The sequence below is a fragment of the Macrobrachium nipponense genome, chromosome 42, assembly GCF_015104395.2.
Source record: "Macrobrachium nipponense isolate FS-2020 chromosome 42, ASM1510439v2, whole genome shotgun sequence".
Taxonomy (NCBI): Eukaryota; Metazoa; Arthropoda; class Malacostraca; order Decapoda; family Palaemonidae; genus Macrobrachium; species Macrobrachium nipponense.
In genome coordinates this window covers 30,542,820-30,568,601 of record NC_061103.1, presented here as the reverse complement: position 1 = coordinate 30,568,601, position 25,782 = coordinate 30,542,820, and the positions used below count along the sequence as shown (strand labels likewise).

The following is a 25,782-nucleotide window of genomic DNA, read 5'->3' as shown; positions in this document are numbered from 1 at the left end:
TTTTTATTGGCAACTGGAATTCATATCATATCAAAGAGATCATTGCTTATGACTTTATCTTTGACTGCTTTGAGCATGGTTGTTGTTTGTTTCTGTCTTAATGATGGTATGTACCAAAATTAGTATCATTTAGGCTTTATCATCAATGTTGACATTGGAAATGGCTTATTGTCAACTGTTGGAATGATATAGAAATTTAATGAATGAAAGGAAAGTCCTCACAGGTGGCAAACGTATCCACATGATAATAAGTCAGAAGATGTATAGTCCTTATAAATAGTCAGGTGTTCAAATGGAAAAATTAAATTTACTTATTAAACAGCAGATGAAGATATGTACTAGAGTTAGTATTAAATCACGAGATTTATTTTAGTTCTTACTACATTTTCCCATAAGGGATAAATTATTCTTTTCATAAATTCTAAATGTATTTTATTCATGACATCCATTGCAAGAGCCCAATAGATAAAATCTGTGAAAAACACTAATAAAGACACTTGACATTACAGTTGTAAACAAAGTATAATAGTACAATTTAGGTTGTAAAATTTTTATACGTAGGGAGCCATAGCTTTAACGTACACAAAATCTTATAGAGTACTATTTAGATATGCATATTCATGAAGTCAAGTTGTTCTTAGAAGGATGCAAATCAAAGAAAGTATTTTAGGTAGGGAAATCTTTTGTTTTCAGCAAACTCCATCCTACTTTTTTTCTGCAGTTTATCTTCACTAGCAAATTTACAATTAGTTCTTGCATAAGAAGAAAAACTCATCATTCAAGTAGACACTAGATTGCAGTTTATGTATTAGATCAAGCAGTGAAAATATTCTTAGCTTTTGCAAAGATCCAGTGGATCATGTAGAGCACTTTTCAGTAGAGTAGGAACCATGTGTTCAAGACATATTCATAAGGAATTGAAAGTAGCTGAACACTAGGAGAGTAGAGCAGGATGTCTTGTGTTTATATCAGGAAGACAGTGTGATCAAGTGACCATTCAGTTGAGGCAAAGAAGCTTGTAATCCAGTATAACTGTAAGCCATTATTTTTAAGGAACTAAAGAGAATTGGATTTTGAATTACAAGTTCACAGACCAAAGTCTCATCAGTTTAGATCAAAGAGGTAGAGACTTCAGTTTTCTAAAAGGCAAAACACTTGTGCCCAGTTCCTTTAAAACGAGAAAGGTGGTCCAGTGCACTGTCATTTTGGATAATTAGAGAGCTAGAATTTTTCTATAGTAAAATCAAATTTTTTGTGATTCATTGCTTTCAGTGCTTGTATATAAGTATGGTTTTTGTTTTGCTGTGTGTGAGAAAATTGCTCTCAATTAAGTCAACCCATACCTATATCCAATCTGACCTTGGAGCATATATCACTGGATAAATTTTTCTTGCAGGGTGGAAGAGTTATTGCCGGAGAGACAGAATCTGCACCTTTTAATTATACGCTCAATATAATTTTGAGAGGCACAACAAATCCTTCTGACCCTGATAATGAAGAATTTCTCATGCCCTATGGCATTCCCACTTTGGGATGGAAAGCTATTGGTAATTACATTACAATTGTATATTAAAGAAAATCAGATTTATCTGCATTTTCTTCCGTATTATTATTATTATTATTATTTAAGCGTAGAAGTCTATACAAATTATACATGACTCACACACGTACATTTTAATCCAACTCTTTATTATAGGCAGCATGTTATGATGATTTTGCTTTAAAGGCAGACTAATGTATTATGGTTTAATAGCGACGTACAGTAGAATGCCGGACCTTGATGCTAATCCGTTCCAGAAGTGTTGAGATGTGATTCAGTCGAGATCTGAATAAATTTTTCCATAAGAAATAACTGGAAATGGCTTAATCTGTGCTTGACCATTGGTTATTACTTATTACTTGTCTTTTTATACAAAACATTACACTTAAATTACAATTGAATAAGTTCAGAAAATAACATATCGTATTAGATGTCCTCTTCTTATTTTTAAATGTACGTATTCTGTATAAAAGTGGCCTACGTCCAGTGCGGGCATATTACCAATGGTTCACTGAGCGCTGTAGGCTAGGCTAGGCTAGTATGTGTTGTACTGGGTAGGCACAAAACTTGTTGCCAATAATAAAATATTGAAAAACAAGCCTAATTACTGCAGTACATTAATAAAGTATTAAAAATAAGACACCAAATCAGTCACACAGATGCCTCTTTCATACTTTTCAATAATCTCCTTAAGTTCAATTGTGGTTCTTACTGCTTTCCTCTTCTGCTTGCCTGCAATGGCTGTCTTTGGACCCATGATTGAATCAAAGTGGTGACTGATCAAAACACTTTTGTTTACGAAAATCATATGGTTCATCGGGTTGAATTCTGGTTTTTTGTTTGAGCTCTGATGCAAATTTTACTTGAAATTTTGCGTCGAAATCTGATTATGACAAGTTCTCATAGCTTAGGACCTGAGTTCTACTGCATTTAAATTTTCATCCAAATTATTTTTTTATGTAAAAATAATCATTCTTGCACAGATAATTAGATAACATTATCAAACTTGTGTACGTATTTTAAACAAAACTTTTTGAGTCCTGCTTTGGATTTTATGTTTTATTTCAACACAGGCATTTTCTATTCCTATGTCAACAGGAGTATTTGGACTACTGAGTCTTCATGGTCAAGGGCCTGCTCATTCTTGGATCAAATTAGGCTCTACTGCATCTGCTGGAGATAATCAGATCATTCTAAGTCAGGCTCCAGATTCACAGTGGCTGAACAAAAAAGTAAATACGTACTTACCATTATTTTCAACCAAAATTATCCATACCAATTGCCAACCAGACATTTTTACCAAACCCTTAATTCTTCAAGTAGTAGACAGACTGGATACTGAATGGTAGAGCAAGAAGTGAATAATTGGTTATTAAAAGACAAAAAAGTTCTCTCAGTAGGAAATCTTTTTTTCAATTGGTGTGCTTTTTGGGTAATTTTAATGGATAATGTTCAAGTAAGCATTGGTCTTTGTTCATTCAGTGTTATCAAAATTATCTTTTAACATATATTATGAAGCACTGGCATTGTAGTATGTATATGTGTTGAGTCTCATAGCATGAACCAGGTATACTGTACAGCATTCAGATACTTATGTATTTTTTTCCACTTTCATTTTAATGAACAAATATATGTATATATAATTTATTTCCCTGTGAAATAAATTACATAAATTAAGTACCAACTTTATGTGATCTTAAATTAGATGAGTGTGGCTTTGGAAGAGCTAAGGGTTTAATTTCCATCCATCTAGGTAGTTTCTAGTTTTGGTAAAAGTGATAAACTTTTAATCCTTCAAACTATGAATAATATTCACAAATTTTTATTCCTCCAATGCAAATAAATTACAGTACTACTTTTTACACGTAGTGTCCTTGCTCTTAAACTCCCTCTGATGAGTATTTTCTTTAACCCTAGGTCTTTGGCTTGCAGGGAACGTTTTTCCTATTTTTTAACTTTTCATCACATAAAGAGCTGTTGGATTTGCCATTCATTGTGTCTTTGATCAAATTTCTTGGAGAGTTTTGATTATGAGAAGTGGTTGAAGTGGATGCTGTATGATGATAATTCACCTATCTGTAGCAAAACTTTTTCCTGTTTTGTAAAGAAAAAAATAGTTCCACATCTATTCAAAACTGTTCAATATCTCTGAATAAGAAATAAATAACACTCATTTTTATTTAATTGCTAAATATCTTTCATAGCCAAATTGTCTCTCATTCAGAAGCATTTATGAGAAATATCAATAACTTTAACAACACTGAAATGAACCTGGTCATTTACTTCATTAGGTGATGATAACCACAACAGGGAAGGAAGCTGATGAAACAGAGGTTCGAACAGTGGCAGCCATCAGTGGAAAAACCATAACACTTGATAGTCCTCTTGAACATGAACATTTAGGTAAGAATGACTTGAACTTTTTGATATTCAAGATTTATGATGAAGCTCACTCTAAATATTGTAGTGTTACATCAGTACATAATCATAATAACCATTTCTCAGTTTGTAATGCTTTGTGAATGTAAAAATACAATGAAGTATTACAATGGCATCTTATTAGGCTTTTAATGATTTCAGTAGAGATAATCAAGAAGTGTTTACCTAAACTTACCTCATATGAATCTGTAATATTTATTCAAAATTTATATTTTGCATTCAGTTACCATTTCTGATAATTTTTGGATGAATATAAGGACAAAGTGATGTTAGCCACAGCCAACAAAATTCAGTTGAATACTTGGAAATTCCCGATAGTCTTCTCCTTATTGGGCAGATAGTGCCCACAGTGAATTATGCCTAAAGTGACAATCTGTTGGTTATTGGTAGCGGGCACTTTTCTCCGAGGTCCATTCTGTGTTTACTTCTCTCTCTCTCTCTCTCTCTCTCTCTCTCTCTCTCTCTCTCTCTCTCTCTCTCTCTCTCTCTCTCTCTCTCTCCCCTTTGCTTCTATACATCAATTTCTGAATGTAAGAAAGTTTTGAGAATACCTTATTTTGAGTAGTGTACCAGTGTTCCTGCACTACGTAAATTTAAGCACCAACATCTCCAGTAATGCCAGATGTCATACTGGAGACTTGGACAACATTCCACTAGTACTCACTCAATTCGTGGAACTTTAGTGCCATCATGTGGTCTTTTGCTTTGAAACGCTACTTAATTTTGTACTTAACTTGCCAGTCACATCAGATTAAACCGGATTTCCAGCTGCTACAGCTTTTTTCTTCTTCATTTAAATCAACATGAATAATCAAATTTAATTAACATCTAAAAGAGTCTATTTATTGAACAGTAAACATTCATTATGAATGTTTAGAGTTAGATTAAGTACGAGAAGTTTATATATAGATGAGGCAGTGATAAGAGTGAAAGGACAATGTCTTGGACATGTCCTTTGTACAACCCCTGAGGGAGAAGTATGTAGTAGTGCCAGCTGGTCTCCTGTGGGAAACCAGAAGAGTTGGAAAACCAGGACCTACCTGGATGAGAACTGTGGGAAGGTGAACCAGGAGATGAGTGGAGATTTGTGGAAATTAAAGCACAGGGAAGACATGAGTGGAAGAATTCCATGGGTTCCCTTTGCTTCACTCAGCATTTGAGGTGATAAGGATGAACACATCTTAATTTGGTTTTAAGTAACTGTTTCAGTCTGGTTTTTATTTTGATCAACAACCAAGATGATTATGTTGATGAAAAGTTTATGAATTTAATATTTATACAAAAATTTTCTTTTCTTTTGTGAAATAGGTGTAAGCCATGAAGTGGGTGATGGAACATCATACACCTTGGCTGCAGAGGTCGGACTGCTTGGAAGGAACATTGTTATTGAAGGGTCTACTACCACCAACAGTTTTGGTGGAAGAATACTTGTTTCAAAGGACACTACTGGAGGTCAGACTTATACAGGTGAGGTCTTTTAAACTGAGGATATATTTTTGTGCTAGTAGTCTTTGCAAGATGACTGATCCCCTTTAGTTACTGCTGTGAAAATGTTTCCATGATATATACTACTGGTTTATGAATCTTTTGCCTGTTGCTATACATATTACCTTCAATCACTTTTCAGTAGAGAGGTTCATTAAGAGAGGTAGCAAATTCCTTGTAGCATCGGGGTTTATAAAGAAAAGGGAACAATTTTACTAGATTTGTAAGGTGCAACTGATCCAAATCTGTCAGAAATGTGATTGTTACCTTTGTTACCTAGCAAGTTATTGTGTACATATTTTGCAAATATTTTGCTGGATAATGTAGCTTACAGCATAATATAAATTTTTATATTTGTGTCAATTAATAGCACAATCAGTCTGTATTTGGTTCTAGTGAATTCTTCAGTGGAGATATAAATTTCACTAATATCACTTTCTTACTGCGAATAATTTTACAATTTGTTTACAAAGGTACCGCCAAACTCTCAAATGTTGAATTCCGCTATATGGGACAAGAAGGTTTCACCGATTCATATGACCCACGATTTGCTCTAGCTTTCCACGGGCTAGGTGATAATGATGCTGGTAGCTATGTAAAGCATTGTAGTTTTAACACAAACTACAACACTGCACTTGGATTTTTCTCATCTAATGGTATCGCAGCAGTAGCCAATGTTATCTACCATACTGTTGGAGGAAGTAAGTGTGTTTCTTTTTTCATTCTTTAAAAGGAAAAATATAAGTTATTTCTGTAAATATGTCTAGAACAAATTCATTATTAATAAGTGATTATTAGGCAGGATGTTAAGTCTTTATTTAGGTTGACCATTAATGTCATCTGAGATTTTAGCACAGACATTAGGTTTCCTCTTGTAGTGAGAATTCTTTAATGCTATTGTACACTTTCGCTGATAAAGTACACTAATCCATTTGTTAATAAGGATGAATTTGCTTTCATGTTGTAAATTGATTTAATGGGTTTTGTTAACTTTAACATTCCTAATCTGTATTCATAAGATTTCCAGGCCTATCCCTTTCACTGATGATAAGAAGCATAACCAAAAACAGTAGAGAATAATATTAATTGTTTCTCCCTTAAACCAAGCATTATAGCACTGGCGAAACTAATATTTGTTGAATAGATTGTTCTAAAAAAACATTTTGTTTTCCTCCAGGTATCGTAGATGAGGGTGTGGGTAATATTTTCAGAAACAATTTGGTATCCCTTATGCTCTTCCCTGGAAGGTATAATGGCCGTAATGAAGCACAAAACTTTAACTTCTTTGGTGGTTTTGTTTTGAATGCTGCTGCTGAGACTGTCCTGGAAGGAAATGTTGTTGCTGGTAAGCTTTATTTTCTCACACTTCATTGCATATTTTATTCACAGAAGTGCTACAATGTATCACTGGATTATAGGAAGACAAATAACATTTTCTTATTTCCAGGAAATTTACATAGAATGAGTAGTAAGTTAATCTTTGCCACAAGCAACAAGGGAAAATGAGAAGCTACTAAGTAGAAATTGAATTCATATTAAAATATTTTAATATGAAAGCTACCAATACAGATTCTCCAAGGAAAATCTGTAGAGAATATATTTAAATCAACCCAAAAATAAGACCAAAATTCATTGATCTAAGGTACCAATCTTGATAACAAGTTGTAGCATTGTTAACTTATATACGATACTTGGGCAACATTTTAATTGCTTCTATTATCACAAAATAATATGTACATAATAGTAATCACAAAATGTAAAGAAAAAGAAAGAATAACAGCCAGAACCTCTTTAAGATAAAGAGATTTTTTAAAATACAGTACCAGTACTACGTACTCCAAGTGTTTCTTAGCCGAATGTCATAGGTTTGTTTTTATTGAAATGTTTTCAAATCTTTCAGGTTCACAGCAAGCAGGCTTCCAGACATATGGAGAACCTTGTGAGGATGATTCCCTTTGGAGTAACAATGAAGTTCATAGTTCCATGTTTGGTATATTGGTAGGTTTTATGAGTATTTAACTGTCAAATAGTACCTGATAATACTTGTCCTGTCCTTCCAAGAAATCTCGTCTAATTTTATAACCAAACCTTTGTCAGGAAGAGAGCATTTTGGATAGTCCATCTAAGATGATGACCATATGGTAGCCATAGAATTGAGAGTTGCACACTTCCAGGTAGTTTTGGATTAAGATTGAAAGGTAAACTGGTTGTTTTTTGGAACTTCAGACTCCATTTTCAAAACGATGTGAAGTGGCTGTCTCATATCACTGTTCTTGAGGTAGATGATGATGTAAAATTGAGAGCTTTCATTGGGAACGAGGCCTACAAGGTTTCTGGTTCCTTGTGTTTCATTCCTGCAGTGCAGGCTCTTCAAGGAAACCTGCTGGCATGACTGGAAAGTTGTTGCCAGGTGAAAATTGGAAGAAGTGTTTGATAGAGATCCAGCTTGAAATGAGTGAGGTTTAGCACTGCACATCTGCCTGCATTTGAAGATGGACCTACTGCCCTTACTTCAGGAATAACCCTGTTCTGTTTCTCAGTTTTATAAATAAAACCAGAGCAAATGTGTGAGCATTGTCTTTGGTTTGGTCCTTTTTTTTATTGGCAACATTTGACTCAGGATTTTCTCTATTTTTCATATAACAAAGTCAATACATACTGACTTTTGGATTTTATATTGTACTAAAAATATCCTTACTCTTAGTTATTGATATTCTTTTTGGCTTTTGGCATTTTATTGTTTGGAGATATGTATCTGAAAAAAGGTCTACAAATATTCCAAATGCTTTTCCACATAAGGCTTAAAAAGTGTTCCAAAATTTCTCTAGATTGTGAAATTGATCTTTCTTTGGTGCTTGAACAGTTAAACAAAGTACTGAATTTGGTATTGTTGATTAAAAAAATTGAATGTTGCATATGTTACAGAATGATATCTATAACTTCTAAATCGCTTACCCTGTATATTGCTTTAGTAGGAATATTACTTTTTATTCTTCCCTATTTTCATCAACATTGGTTTTACTTCATCATTTGTTAAAATGCAGTAACATTCTTTTGGGATGTGATATAAAGCTGAATATGCATATTAATGATAGTCCGTGAAAAGTATATTTGTCTTTAGTTATTTTGTTGATTTTTCATTGTTGTTTAAAACAGACAAATTGATAATTGCTTTTTATTATTTTAATCCTAAACCTTTTATTTCCCATTAGCTTTGGAAGAAAGGATCTGCAGGTGACCCCACAGCTTGCAGACGAGTTAAAGGGTTCTTTGCATGGCGGGTGTGGGATACAGCATTTTACATGCAGCATTATGCAAGCTTAATTCTGTCTGACGTACGTTGACTATACTCTGTTTTTTTCCATCTGTCCAACCGCCTGTGGTATTTTCGCATGGTAACTGCGTCCCAGGCTTTAAATAGTTACGCTATGTATAAGTTTTAGGTAAATAAAAGGATATCTGGATGTACATTTCCAACTGGAAAGAGTTTTAATAATTTACTGTATGCGAATGACACCGTTAATATTCGAAATAGGATATTATTCAAAGCCTGGGACGCAGTGTTACCATGCGCAAACACCACAGGCGGATGGACTGATGAAAAAAAACAGAGTATAATTATAATTAATCCTTACACAAAACTGTCATTGTATTGTATACCCTAATTTTGACTTCTAGATACGTACTATTATAGCTGTGAGAGTTAGTAAAACCATGTTCTCCAAAACTTATTGTGACTAAAGGTATATGTGTCTGTTTCCTTAACAGGTAAAATCAATTGACAATCATGTTGGTGTCAATCAGTTAGTGTTTGGTCCGCATGCCCTGAGCCATGAATTCTATGAGAAGAAGGCAGTCATAGAGAATTCCATCTTTGTTGGTGCATCACCTTCTCATACCTGTAAATATCATGATTCCTCTGTCAAGATTGAAGAGCACTTCCCTCATTCCCTGTGGCACCACGGTATTGATGGTGGAAATTCTGGGTTATTGTTTGCTTCTTTCGCGTCTACCATTAATAGTGAGTTTTTAATTTTGATCAAACTTTACATTTACATCTCTTTATTCTGGTTGAACAGAATAAATAACATTATAGTTGTTATGTGCAAATCTATTATGGTTATATCTTTAGAGTAAACATTCCTCCATTGAGAAATATAGTATACATAAATATGCAAGTAAAATACATTACACTGTATTCCATTGCATTAATTATATTATGTCTTAACATGCTGTAGCGCATAACTTTGCTCTATTCCTCTTTCAGTGGCTCCAAAACATGCTTTCTATGAAGTATCAAGTTATCCAGCTATCCGAGGTGGTTCTTTTGTTAAAAATGTCAAGTTTGTAAATTACAATACTCGGAGTTGTGGCAAAGATATTGCATTTCTCACCAACAAGGGTGCAGATGATGCCATTCATCCTATATTTGTCTCAGGAATAACGTTTGTTAACTCATCAACAGATAATTACATTTTCTTGCATAAGTAAGTAAGAAAGGTAAAGAATTAGTTAAAATTTTTATTTTATATTGATTGTTACCTCATGCATATCTGTAGATATACTATTTAACATACTAAATCTTACCTTTAAGGATAGGGTATTCGCGTCCTCGGCATTCGTGGACACATATTCATAGATTTTTCTATGGACCATATCTACCCATCATTAGCGGGAAATTTGCATATTTGCAGTATTTTCTATGAGAAATATCCACAAATTCTTGTTTTTTTTATCAGTGTCATCATAAAATGCACTTTTTGTAATAAAACTATTAAAAGAACCAGGGATAAACATTGTGAGTGGGGTTTTCTTGAGTTTTAACTAACAAAATAGCCAGGTTTAAGCATTTAAAGAGGTTTCAACTATTCGTGAATATGGGGGGAACGCTGCCTGATTATTTTCTGATCCATTATCTGCTTTCCAGACTGGTATAAATCTCTGGGTTGCAAACTGAGAAATTAAATTAGTTTTCAGCAGGTGATCGAAGCCATTCCCTTCTAAAAAGTAGAAATGGAATACTTTAGGCTCATTTCTGTCAGTGCTATACATATTCCTTATAAGTGACATGGTAATTATGCCAGCTGTGAAGTACAGTAATGAATTTTATCTATGACAGAAATTGATTCAAATTCTTGTTTTATAACAAATGCAATTATTTTATCCCATTCAGACCAAATCTGGGTGCAGTTAATCCATCTGACTGTGTCGACATGAGCTGTGATGGGCATAAAAAGATTGTGATTCAAGACATGGATGGAAGTCTTCTTGGTAAGTATTTTACCATTTTCTTCATACTTAAAATATGTCGCATGTTTATGGTTTTTTTATTTTCTTACATTCTAAAATTGGAATAGTTTTCTGTTATAAAGAGTACTACATGTGAACTGATAGTGAAGGAGAATAAAGACCAAATCAAGACAAGGAAACAACTGGAAATTATAAAGAAAAAGTAAAGTGAAAAGTGATAAATAAGTTTAGATGAATCAGCACTCAGAAGCAAGAGATATGGGATGTAGTAGGGTAGGCTATGGGTAATATTCTTCTTAAACTTTTGGCTTCTGACTAGTGTTACTCTCATTTAAAAATAAATCTTTCAGCCCAGTGATTTGCTCAAGTGCATTTGTTATTCATAGTTACACCTTTTTCAAATACTACACTAACAATCATCATTATATATTTTTTTCTTCATGTTCTAACTTGACGAGGTTAGGAACCCATTGAAATCTGTATGGTCTCTTGTATCATGTGCATTTCTGACTGAATCCTTATCTTGCTAGGTTTTCATGTCTCCTTATTCCCCATGATCTTTTAATACTTCTCTTTGCTGGATGTTCTTGAATTTCCATATTTACACTTTAAAAAAAAACAGTCATTTATTCACAGGAAAAGTAGATGAAAAACCAATAGGGCCTAGAAAAATCCACCATTAGTTTGTTCCGATTCTGTACCACTTTTAATATCTTATTTGTGTGTTTTTATTTCCTTTTAACTTTTCATATTATTAATTCCCTTGCTTTTCTTTGATACCATGAATACAATTACTTCACTTCCCTTTCTTTTGTACTATGAATATAGCACGCTAACATTGACAGCATTCATTACCTGTCACAATGAGTTTGATTATAGATTTATTTATAAATCACTAGTTGGGATGTAACTTGATGCCGATGTGTTTACACTGTTCTGCAGAGGCCATAGTACAGATATATAAAAGATCAGTGGCAGCCTTCCTATCAGAATTTCTCTCATTCAATCATCCTCCACTCGTTGTTTGTTTAGAACAATATGTGAGCATTGCCAATAATGTAGAAAAAGTAATAACAGTCTTTCTCCCCTAGTTTATTAATCGAAGGATTTGAAACCTTGATGCTGTGTTTGAACTGTTTTCTTTAGCTACATTTTCAGTTTTTTTCACTGTGAAAATGTTGAGAAAATTATACTTTTAAGCGCACCGAAGTTCAGCTTGCCCCGGGGTGCCAGCAACCTCAGGGCTGGCCCTGATTATACCACGACATTGCTTCTGTGAATCAGAAGCCTAAATAGCCAGACGCATTTATAATTTGTCCTTAAAAATTTTTTTTTTTACATTGTAAATCACTTTAGATGTGTGCATGATGGCAATAAGTCAGTGGATGATGTTTAATGCATTCAATTTTATTTACCTATAGGGACAGTCAATGCAACTGCAACAGCTATTGCAGAATATGAATGGGATGGGGACAGATCCCATGGTGTTGGTGACTACAGAATTCCAACTGTACTTAGAATGCGCCCTGATGGAAGCAAAATTAGTGCTGCAGAGAAATATCCAAATAAAGGTAAAAATGTGGAAATAATTTTCTTTAAGTACATTTTATATCCTGAATCTTCAGTGACAACATACACATTTTATTTTTTGTTGCCATCAGCATCCACAGATTAGTGGTAGAACCCAGAAAATTTTCGAGCTCCGTTATTAAGCATTTTGCATAGTTATCTTCCATTTATCTTTTTTTGTGGTCCTAAATGCAGCATGCAATTCAATACTGACATTATAAAAAATCATTGAATGGTAGAAATATGAGGATTGTCAGCTTGAAGTAAGGTGAAAGGCAATCTTTCATGCACCCATCTACTGAAATATGGGATTCACTATAGCCAGCGGTTTTCCCCGCATTTGTACGTCTTTTCAGTAAAATTCACCTTTTCGTCCTAATGCATCACTACAAGTGGTAAAAGTAACATTTGTAATTTTCATTGAACAGTCCAATTTATGCCTTTAGAGCTTTTTCTGTACGTTTATATTTCTTTCATATTTTTACACCTGAAATGTAGTATAGATGATATTTTTATCGACAAGAGCAAGTAATTTATTGTTATTGAAGTTAAAATACAAATGGAAAATAAGAAACATTAGCTAACTTTTTTGAAGTACGTAATGGAGTCGGAAAAATTGTACCTGTGATGATTTTAATTTTCTGCTTTATAGGAATATTCCGTGATAATACATGCTCACTGGTATCCACTTGGAGGGCTTGGAAGTGTACTGACATCAGGTACCGAATGATGATAATTGAAAGCATGGACTCAGATACTGAAATCAGGAGGTTATCACCTATAGGGCTCATTGGCAATCCTGGTAAGTGTACATATATATATACAGGCAATCCTCGGGTTCTTTCCTGGCACGGCGTTGTAAGCCGAAAATCGCCTTAACCCAAATCATCATAATTATAATGGGAACAAATAGCACTCACAGCGCTGCTACAGTGCCATAAGCACTGTAAGTCTGGGTTACAGCGTTGTAAAGCAGGTAACAGCACCGTAAATCCACTTATGGCACCCAAAAATTGGGGTTAACAGTGCCATGAGGTAAGCGCTGAAAGTCCAGAATGACATAACCTGAACCTGATGTAACCCAGTGACTTGCCTATATATATATATATATATATATATATATATATATATATATATATATATAGGCAAGTCACTGGGTTACATCAGGTTCAGGTTATATATATATATATATATATATATATATATATATATATATATATATATATATATATATGTGTGTGTGTGTGTATATATTATATACATATATATATATATATATATATATATATATATATATATATATATAGTTATATATCATATACACATATATGGTATTACTTACTGTTTTTCACTTAGCTGTTACAAATGATCTTCAAGTTTCAGTTTTCCTTGTGAATAAATTGATATTTTTGATGGATATGTATTAAGCTAACAAGTCACAGTGTTATAAACATATGGCAATATTGTCAGTCGGTCAGTCAGATGTAATATCAGGCTGTTAAAATGCTTTGTATTGAAATGTAAATTAAAGTTGGACATGTAATATGACCGAAGAAATTCATTATGTAGGTACTAGCGGTTATGTGGACCTTTTGAATGGCCCAATGGACCGTGGATGGTGCTTTGGTTACACCTGCCAAGAAAGAATTTCCACATTCTACTCTGTTGTGGCATCTGGACAAGTGTATGAGATGGCTATGACCAGCACACCCCCACAGGTATGCGTTTGTATCTCCTTTGTGTTTTACTTTCGATGATGTCACCAAATTCTGTTTATGCTGAGATAGTCTTTAATTTAGGAAATATATTAATTCAAGAGGGCTGTTAAAATGAAGATATGTTTCTGTTTCATGTTAATCTTGTATGTGAATATCATGTTGCCAGCTGTTTTAAGCTTTGGTTTAGTTACTGTGTTAGTCATGAATTTATGCAAGAATGGAACTCCAATGGGATTATTTTGTTGGTGCCTCGCTCAGATTTTGGAAAAATTAACTCTGTTTAGAAGGGTTTTGACAATAATTTGTTACAATCTCTAAAACTCATCTTTAGTAAATGACAGTCTTTGTTGGAATATTAATCTTGTAATGACAAATTAAGATACGTTAAACCTATTGAAGTGATATCCTTGTATTAGTCATATTCGTCTGACCCATGGTTAATTAATGAATAAGCAACATTACCCAATCCCAAATTGCAGATATTGCAGATCACCTACCATCACACATATCAGTGTGCAAGAGCTATTAAATACAAAATTTTGAAAGAAAGTTTTGTCAAAATGTATAACAATTTCAGTTTATCCTGTTATGAAAGTTGCAACGAGTTGCAGTATATTAAATAAAACCTTGCTACAGCATACTGGTAGTTCAAGAGCAAATCTTTCAGGTTAGGCTGAGAGTTAAGAACATTCATTAACGTGTTGTTAGGTTAAAGTATGTACCGTATTGTTGACGATAAAATTCTCATCCCTCTAATAAGAATTTTTCTCTTATCTAGGTTCTCAGATTTCATCTCCTCCATTCAGACCCAAGTGATAAAATCGTCCTTCGACTCTACTTCCCCAAAACTCAGCGTTATGACATTTATGTTGATGATGTCTATGTTCCTCCAAAAAATATTGATAAATCTAAATATCCGGGAAAGTATGAGTTAATGAGTGATAGCGGTTCGAATACTGCATATATTCCTCAGTTAACAGATGTAAGTATAAATTTCTGTGTGTTTTGATAGGAAAGTATATAATAAATTGTCTTGTGGATTTAGTTTACCTTTTAAGGGTCTCAAGAGCAGTTGGTGTAAATTTGTATTGTTAAGTTACCTCAAGTGATTGCAGATTGCCTAACTACAAACAGAGTTAATCATAGGGTTGGTTTATTTACAATTATAGTAGAGTTATTTAGCCCTTGAAATATGTTACTTTACTTTCCAGTCTGCAGGATCAAACTTCCTGCAAAGAAATGAGAAGTTCCTCCATATAACACTCCATGGAGGTCACTTGTATGAGATAAAGACTATGCCCACTGTAGTTTTGAATATGGGTGTAGTAGTGGATCCTGACAACTTCTATGAGGAGGATATTGTTAATAATATGGCCCAGATGCTGGGTGTTGCCCCTGGAAATATCCGAATTGCAAACATCATTCGTGAGGACTCCGGTAAGAGGAGGAAGAAGAGGAACACAGTGATTTACCAGTTTGAGGTGAGCATTTGTACAATAAAAAATCTCAGTTTTTATATTTTGTGTTTTTAATATAATTTCCTAAAATCATTACAGTGCATGTATAGTTTAATGCATGGCAGGAAAGTTCAAAATACTATTTTTCTATTGTAAAAGTGGCTGTTTATTTTGTTGAGATTAGTTACTTGTTCATCTCATCAATGGTTTAGGTAAGTAACTCACCTGATGACAGTCTTTTTAATTCATTATCAAATTAAATTTTCCCTTTTCACAAGAATTTAATTTTGAGAGAAAATGCAAGAAGTAATTAGCTTATCTTCCTGTTCGTTAGATGATGTATCTTACCCAAAACATGTCGCTACTTTATATGAGTTTCATCACCAGCACTGGGACATCTTGTCACATATTACTTTACCGTATTTTTGACCAGATAATGATCACTGACTTGACTTTTAAAGATATAGGAAGTATGGTAGCACAGATAAACCAAGGTTTCAAAATGTATGTTTAATCTTGAATTATATGCTTGATATATTGAATACAGAAGCAAAAAGAAGAGGACTACAAGACATAAGTAAGACCAAACTTATGGTGATGGGAAACAAAAAATTTGAAAAAGGTCCAGTAAAAAAACTGGCAATGCAGATTCTTAAGGTCTAAAGGTGACTGGTACTATAGGGATTTGATGCAGTTTCATCAATATCCACGCATGTGCACACTGCTTCCAACATACCATAAATTTGTCATACTGATAGAAATGATTTTGTAATATGCTTACTAAAACCTTGGATGGTATTCCAGTGACCTCTTATTTCATTGAAAATACTAGTCTCCTCCCAGCCCATTTATTTGTAACTCCCTCAGTCGCCCAAATCAACAAGGGCATATTTATCTTTTATGAAGGAAGAGTAGTTGCCTTTGAGACACTAAAGGGTTCTTATAGCCACAGTATTGAAAACTCAATTCTCTGTTAACACCACACAATGCCAGCCAGTACAGTACCAAGAAACCTATGTTTCCGTTCAAAAAAGTAGTATTGTTTCTTTTGTTTTCATAAGGATAAGAATGAGGAAGAACTATTTATATAAAAATCTTCATCTGCTTTCAGTTTGAAATTAGCAGTCCACCATCAGCCAGTGCAAATGCTTCTGTCACAGTGGCTGTTAATGGGTCATCAGCTGAAGTGTTGACCTACGATGATTTACTGGACACCATTGTGAAAGCTGTCAATAATTTCCAGGCACACACCTGTGATAACTGCAATATCACAATTGTCAAATTGCAGGTCAGTAGTAGCAAAATAAAACAGAAAAATCTTGCTCTATTTTACTGGGTAACCATCATCTTGTTTTCATTCTGATGCTAAAATTCCTCAAGGTAAACTTAAAATGTTCACCATTTCCATTGTTTTATTTTTGCATTTATTTATTTATTTTTTTCTAGTTAATAATAATTTTTTCATTTATTTTTAAACAAAAGACAGTATACATTGCTTTGCTAACATTTAATCCTCATTTAGTTCTTGATAGTTATTAAAAACTGTTATTAGTCTGAGCAATATGAAATCAGTTTTGAACCAGTACAAAAAAGAACTGTTTATTAGTCTCAGTGATATGAAATCAGCTTGGAAAAATTTAAAAAGGAAATATCTGTTTTGAAGAGCATATATAGAGAAGCCTGTCAGTTAATTTCTCAATAGATGATAATCTGTATAGTGTACCAGTGTACAGTATACATACTCATTCTGAACTCAGTTCAGATTTATTATTCTAAACTATTTTTGACATCTTAGTGGTTTCATTTCATTGTATTTTTATTGTCTAATAATGAAGCTACTGTATATAGTACTGTTGGATTTAAGGTTAAGTAAACATCTAGACCTAAATTGGTAAGGTAGAAATGTCAGTAATTTATTAGCTGATACCTTAAAACTCTTGTGAGTCAGCCTCTGCTGCTATTCAAGGATATGAAATTGGAAAAAGAATGTAGTTGTTGAAACACTCAATGATCATAAAATGATCATAGTGATTGATGTAGAATTCATGTTTTTTTTCAGATCATAGAACCAGTTCCACCTCCAAAGAAGCCCCCACCTCCTGCTACTGAGGAAAGTGGTTCAGTGATTGTTACAAATGGGACATTGTTCAGTGACATTCAACAGGCTTTGGAAGCAGCTGACCTCGAAGTTAGCATTAAGGCTGTTAGCTATGAACAACCATCTGCATCTAGACTAGAAAAAGATGTACCACCAGAAGTGATAGCTTTTACTGTTTTTCCTACCCAGCCTGTGTACAATGTACTTTCCAGTAATGTAAGTACGAGCATGTAAAGACATACAGAACATAACAGAAATCACTTGATGAAGAACTTTATTTAATATTTTTTAAAGTAGGTTAGTCATAGTGCGATACTTTTCAGCGCCATTTTATATGCCATCACTCATGTTACAAGCAATCTTTTCAGTTTTAATGGTTTCATAGATTGTAATTTCCAAAATTTCTTTACAGGGAAGTGTTATCCAGTCTTTGGGACACAAAAGCAATCCTTGGATGGTAACAGCAACTCTTTTGGGAGGCCCAGTTGATACTGCTCTCCTTGGAACCACGCGAGTCCCTTATTTGAACGGAGCTGCTAACTTTACCAACCTTTCTGTTAACAAACCAGGAATGGGTTACAGAATTAGTTTCAATGTCACGCATCCATCTACAGCTCCGGAGTTGCCCATTGTTGGAGGTACCTTTAAGTAAGTTGCATTTTTTTTTCAGCCATGCTGTTTTAATGAACATGTTTTTGAATAAAGATTTAATGGTCCTCACAACTCAAACATTTCTCTTGGTTATTATAACTAGGACATGGTGATAGGCCTGATATATGGAGACAATTATTGATTTGTGACCTATTAACATCTGCTTGTAAAGCATTCCTAGTACTACTGTTGTGCAGCTTATTAGTTATCTTGAGTAGCAGCAGACAAGCACATCTATAAAACAACAGTCAGTTTAAATTCATCTTGAGTATTTCATTCAGAAATTCAAATGTGCAAAATAGCTTTGATGATAATTAGTATTGTAGTTGAATGAAAATCCTGTCTGAACATGCCTTCTTTATTGCACTAAAATTGTCTGTAAGTGTATATCAAGGATCTTATGCTTATAATCCTTGATGTTTCACAGTGCTACAGAAAAGCGTGTACGGTTGGAGTCACTTGATGGACCTGATGCAGTTATGGCAGATGAAATTTTCAACATCACTCTGCAGCTTACTGACTTGGACACTGGCTTGCCAATGGACCCTTCGCAGTTAGAGGTAATAGTTGTGGTACTTGGTAAATTTTTCCGTACAAGAGCATACAAAATCTTAGTCAAACTTAATTGTTAGAAAGGAAAATGATATCATTGTTAAAAAAATATAAAGAAAAGCATTGCGCCTTCCCATGAGATACTTTACTATAGGCTGCAGATCAGTACGTATTTAATAAGATATATAAAAAGTAGCATTATAGAAATTATCTAACATGGTAATGTCAGTAGAAGCCATTACAAGGGAATTATGACACTGAATGATTTTGGAGTGCAGTAGTTATTGGTTAATTATGTGATGGGTGCCATTGTGTTGATATAACACTAAGATTTACTTTTTATTTTTATTTGAGTTTTTATTATTTTTTCATTGTGAATACTCTTATAACTAGTTTAAAGGTTATGCAAAACATATTTCTGGAAAGTACATAATGAATATTAGTTCCTCTCATCATATTAGTAGAAATCAGTCTTTTTTACTTAATCAACATTTGAGACAAAACATTTAATGTTAAATCTTTGAGAAGACTGCTGTTTAATTCCTTGACATTTTTTTTCAGTTGGTGCTATTTAAAGTGCAAAATTCACAAAACTGTAGTACTGTAATGAATTCCATTTGTCTGTTCATAGGGTCAACAAATGACAGGATCTGTGGTGTTGGTGAGTGGTGGAGGCGCTCAAGTTCAAGGCAATACTAGGTGGGTCGTCTTAGATTATGACTTAATTATTCAGTCTGTAATTGTTTTTATATTTAAACATTTGCATGCAACTCACAATTTTTATGGTTATTTGTCATACATTAATTTATATGTCCTCGTTGGACGAGTGGTTTTCGCGCTCGGCTGCCAATCAGGTGGTCAGAAGTTCGATTCTCGGCTCGGCCAACGCGGAATCAGAGGAACTTATTTCTGGTGATAAAAATTCATTTCTCGATATAATGTGGTTCGGATCCCACAACAAGCTGTAGGTCCCGTTGCTAGGTGACCAATTGGTTCCTAGCCACGTAAAAATACTAATCCTTCGGGCCAGCCCCAGGAGACTGTTAATCAGCTCAGTGCTCTGGTTAAAACTAAGATATATGTACAACTTTTACATTAATTCATGAGAGTGCTCATGAACAAATTCATAATGCATGGATTATTTCTGCTAAACAAAAAATATTCTACTTAAATGTGTAAAGAAAATTGCAGTTTAGTTTGAATAAGAAATAATGTTATCAACTCTTATTTTTTTACAGCTTTACCTTAAATGGGGGAAGTATGACATCCTTTATTCTTGACTTGTCATTCTCTCAGTTTGCATCCAGTTACGTCATCAATATAACAGCAACTGTGGAGCCAGCTGGCTGGACTGTTCATACATCTGGTTAGTTTTTCTTTTTAGTTGTAATTAGGAATAGTCTTTATGTAGAAATGATAATTGCAAAGTTCAGCAAGCCTGTAAGGCAAACTTATTTAGAACCAGATATGGTAAGGAAAATTAGAATTGGGCGTAACTAGAGCAAGGAAGCCTATGGTTTAAATGATACATTACAACTAGAGGTCTATGGAAATAAGTTATTTATCAGTTACCTGGTATAATGCGCCCAAGTATTGCATGAAGGGTCAAATCTACAACCATAAACAGTGAGACATGACTCCATTAATTATGATTGTAATTATTATTATCATTATTATCGGTTTTGTTGTTGTCGTCACTGTGTCATAATAACTGAAAAGTTTACCATGAAGTGCAAAGAGAGTGTGAGGCAACTTGGAATTGCCATTTACAACCGACAAGATGTTAACATCAGAATCAGAGGAAGAGATCACAAAAGTGGTTAACAGTATAAATGGTGCGATTAAGAGGGTGGAAAGGAAAATCATCACATGCAAATTAAGATCCTTGTGATGTGAACAAACGCCAGTTATGAACTCTAGTTGATAAAGGTGCCATGGTGGAATGTAGAATTATAACGTTTAAATTGAAAAGCCAATAAGAAAAAGATTGGCAACTTACTGGATTAAGTAGAGATATACTATACATAGACTGCTGGTAAATTACAGGTATCCTGAGTAAACAAGTCTGCAATGTGTGTAGTTTTTATGAAGTCTGTACTTCTCTATGTACTGAGATATTTAGACACTTACAAAGAACACTGAGAAAATTTGAGTATGTTATTACAAAAATTAGGCTCATGACTGGGGCACGTTGAAAATGTCACAATACTTATGAGGAAGTTACCGAGAAGCATAGTAACCAACAGGCTTTTTAGTAAAGTAAGATCTCATTGTTTGTGATGTTTGGGTATATGCAAGAGGAAAGGAGAATTAATCTTAATAGCAGTGGTTGACAGGGAAAAGGTTTGAATGAAGACTGGCCAGAAGCCCAGAAAAGCTCTGGAAATGAGCAAACAAGGATGAAGAACTGGAGGAGATTAGAATTAAACTTATGAATGATCTGGGCAGGAAAGTAGAGAGAACGCATCACATTCTATCTGAGTAAAGTGACGTATCATTTGACTGCATTTGTTTTTATAGTTATCAGCATTTCATTGTGTAGTTGTGTCTCACTTTCATCCACATTGCCTTGTGCTTGATTTTCAGGTCAGACAGAGGTTTTATGGGTAAAACGTTCTTATTCAAATTCTTTGGGAATTTTCAGAAACTATTTCAGGCAGATCAGGGCCATCAACACAAGCTCCAGTTACAGCACCATATTCCATTCAGGTAACACTGGTTGGGGATAGAGCAGGTGATAATGTTGCAGGTAGTGAAGCTGAGGTGAGAGAACTTTTCTTTGGTTTTGTTTATCACCAGTATATACCCTATATTTATAAGTTTTTTCTTACAAAATACAGCAAAATTAGATTAATCATTATCTTGACTAAAAAACATGCTACTTCTTTTTACATGCAAACAGTGGAGATTACAGCATTAACATGTATGTATGTACATATGTGTATATATAGATATATATCTACTACGTACTTGATAATAAGCAAAATCGCCATGAACCGAAATTCGGCGAATTATGTGCTTATGGCGCAGATAACCGGTTAACGACAGCTCTGTTAGGTATTGTCTTGGTGCCATAACTCTATTATTGGCACCAATAACCGGAACTCAGCACATACATACATATTAATGCCATAATCTTCACTTTTTGCAGTTCAAAGGAAGTAGCATGCTTTTTTCAGTAAAGATAATGACTAGTCTAATTTTGTTGCATTTTGTAAGAAAAAAAACGTCTTTTTTTAGATTCTTGATGCCATGGTCTTATTAAACTAATTTTCATGATTATAACATTAAAATTTCAACATTCAATGTACTTAAAACTTTCATAAAGGTACTGAATTCTTGTCTGTTTAATCATTATTCTTCTTATTTTTTGTTTCAGTTTGCTGGTCTTTTGAAGGGCGTTTTGCAACGTGAAGCAGGAACTGAAGTTAATTGGTCTGTGACAGTTTCTATTGCTTCTGATAGGAGACCTTTTGCTAGTATAGATGTAAGTATAATGCATGTTTTTGCAGATCTTACTTTTTGCAAGTGAAATCATTTATATTCCAAATTTGTTGTTTTGGACAATGGCATGACTAGATTCTACAGCCTTGGCAATGAGCTATATATGTAAAAAATATTTTTGTAATGTTTGTGTGACATACTTATCTGGAATGGAGTAACCAAGTACATAAGCCAATTTTACCTTTTTAGTTGCTAAATAGAAAATAATAAGGTGTAATTTTGAGGACACAAACTAAGCTCCTGCTAAAAAGGGCTACAAGACTTAAGGGACAATAATTAGATAACTACAAAGTAGCAGCTAAACTACAGTTTAAAAATCCCATCGTATCACTTGACTGGAAGTAATACTGTAAACTCTTTCGAGACTTATCTTGAGGGTTCCAATTCTATATTGTGATGATTCTGTTTAGTGTTAGTATTAACTTTTACTCTAAACATGGTGATCACACGACTGTTCTGGAAATTTCAACTAAAATTCAGCCTAAAATGGCAGCCGACTGTTCTTTATAATTTATGACAAGAAGAGTATTTAACATGAAATGATAATCTGACATCAGTTACCCAGATCTGACCAGGCAAGAAATTATGGATGATCTCCTGACTTGATGAAGTCATGAAGGTATTGCCAGAAGTGTGTTCAGACAAATGACTAATCAGGAAGGAGGTAGATGAACTTGTGATATACAGCTATTATTAGAAAAGACTACTGAATTCCTTCAAGTGATTCAGTAAATCTTTAGGTGAAATAACCAGGGCATAAGGACATAGGTCTAGAAACAGTTACAGTTTATCAACAGAAGATAAATGATAATTGTACATTAATAATGAATCAAGAAATTGTGCCAACGTGTTTGTTCATTTTAGAATAAGCCAGCCTTGTTCTGACACTGGCTCTTGCTCTAGGGCAGTCATTGAGTTGTCGAGTATGAAGATATCTATAAATTGACGTTTTTATGCATCAGGCTTCTGGTGAAAAGGCGGCCGTGACAGATGCAGTGCAGACCCTATGCAAGTCTGTAAAGGATCTTGAAGTTGAGGTCCTCTTCAAGTCAGTCTCGTATTTTATGATAAACATGAACATTTACGAGCAAGGTATCCATCGAAAATGTCCTGCAAGAATGAATAGCCACATACTCGTCCAAATCATCCAGAAAGTCAATGGAAGGGTCGGCAATTGTGGAAATCATTGAGAAGAACTGTATAGGTATAAGAAAAGTAACGGGTGAATATAAATACAGAATGAAAAGAATTTCTAATTGTAAAGTATGCTTAATAGTAATTTCTTGTTTGCATAGATTGCCTATAAACTTTCTTATTTGGTTTTGTACACAAGTTTTTCATCAGTGACCTCTGAAAGCTTGAAAGAAAAAGTTGTAATATATTTGGTAATTTTGTAACATAGAAGACTGATTCTCTATGAATATAACATTTCATTGCACCATAAATGTAATAAGAGGATGGAAAATTGTTTTGTGGTCTTACTGCAGCTTTGGATCTTTTCCAGTTTCAAGGAGAAAACTGGAATATATTTGGTAATTTGGTAGCATTCTGTACATCATTTCTTGTAGAAGAAAGTAAGTCTTATTTATTATAAAAATGCATGGTGTCATCAATGCAATAACCATATAAATTGGTTTGGTCAACGTTTTTTAGTTCGTACTTAGCAAATATTTTTGATTAGTCTGGAATGCTTACATACAAGAGTGAGATTTTTTTATCAACATGTTAAAGTTTCACAGTACTACCAATAAATGTGACCTCGGAAGTGTTTATTATTTGGTATTTGATTTACCTTATGTTGATGGACTTTTCCATTCCTGAAGCAATGACTGGCAGAATGATGATATTTAAGGACATAATCTCTGATGAATGGTGCCTACGTATCTTGAAGTTGTCTGTTCTCGAAGATCCGACCATGGAAAACCTGAAGACATATTCCGCAGTTGCAGTAACTCTTAAGATGCAATTTAAAGGGGGATATATATATATATATATATATATATATATATATATACTATATATATATATTATATATATATATATATATATAGATAATGTAGTATATATATATATACATATATATATTGTTACGTTTTAAGCCTTTGGCCTGAAGGGGCTCAAATACGTAAAAGGAAATAGTTGAGGGAAAAAGCAGAATAAATTAATTGAACTTACCTTAAAAGGATTTATAGTGTTAATTTACTAAAGAGGGAAAGGTCACCAGAAAACTCAGCTAATTACTTTACATCTATTTATTTACAAGAGGCCGTTTACTGGCCTGGAGAAAGAGTAAATGCAGCTTGTCCACACGTGGGGACCTATATATCTCTCACAAGGGGATAGCTGGCTAAAAATGAGGTTCCCGTAAAAGCTGGCTTTCAAAATTGTTCATATGTCTTGCGGTAAAGCATCACTTGCGGGAGCGAAGACTTGGACACATGAATCAGGGAATCTGGAAAAGATTCCAGATTAGACAAGATAAAAAAAAGGTCTTCTTGCACAAGTAACGATTATTCAGTTTCTCTAACACTGGGGAAAAGGAACTCTAGTGTTTAACTGAGGTATGCAATGACTTCATTTGTCTGGGACGATCACACAAGGGAAGCATGCGGCCACAAGGCAGTGAGAGGAACAAAGGGATATTCCTTTGAGGTAGAAGTTTGAATTTTGAAAACTAGGAGGTAAGGAACTGGCAATATGCTGTTTCACAAGACGTACCTGGATGCCATGAACAGTGGACCTTTGTAGAAATGCGGCATCGGCTTTGTCTCAGGTCTGGGGGCTCTGGGCGCGCCAGTAGCGCCATGATAGGCCTAAAAATGGAAGGCTGGCTGGCTGGACATCCATCCGAGGTCACGACTGGAGCTGACTGAGATAGATGCTGGGTCTCTTTGAATCACGGGGATTTCATACACCGCCTCAGGCACTGCCTGAAAGTGGTAAACAACAGCCAGCAAATTGGGAAGGAAAATAGGTCTTATTGTAGAGGTCCCTAAAAACTCATATCGAGGCCTAGCTACTCTCGTGACTTGCCTATCTTACCCTAAGCTTTCGTCAGACCAGAAATTCCTTTCCACCCTTCCTACTGCGTGTACTCTCCCAAAATCAGTTGCTTTAGGAGAAGACATGGCTCCTCATTCATATATACAATTAATTAAATACTGCTGGGAAGACGAGGCAGTCAATAAATGTAACAATATATATATATATATATATATATATATATATATATATATATATATATATATATGTCTATATGTGTATATATACACGTGCATATATAAGAATTTTTGTTGGAAAGTGGAAAATTTTTGTAATAAGGAAACAGTCAAGAATGTTGGATGATTGTCAGCATGTCAAGAACATGTGTATGGCTGTATAGTAATTTATTTTACCATGTAGGTAACATCAAGCATCTGAGCGTTAGTTCGTCTCACATCAGTGTTGTTGAACGGAGCCACTTTGTAAGGTATGCATTGACATCTCTATTTCAAACCTTAGCACGTAGGTAAGATGATA

The 25,782-nt window shown here is 34.2% G+C and overlaps 1 pseudogene; it reads left to right on the top strand.

The window, feature by feature from the left end:
* LOC135213041 (fibrocystin-L-like) overlaps positions 1-24,028 on the top strand; it is an 81,756-nt pseudogene extending 57,728 nt beyond the window's left edge.
* The last annotated feature ends 1,754 nt before the right edge of the window (positions 24,029-25,782 follow it).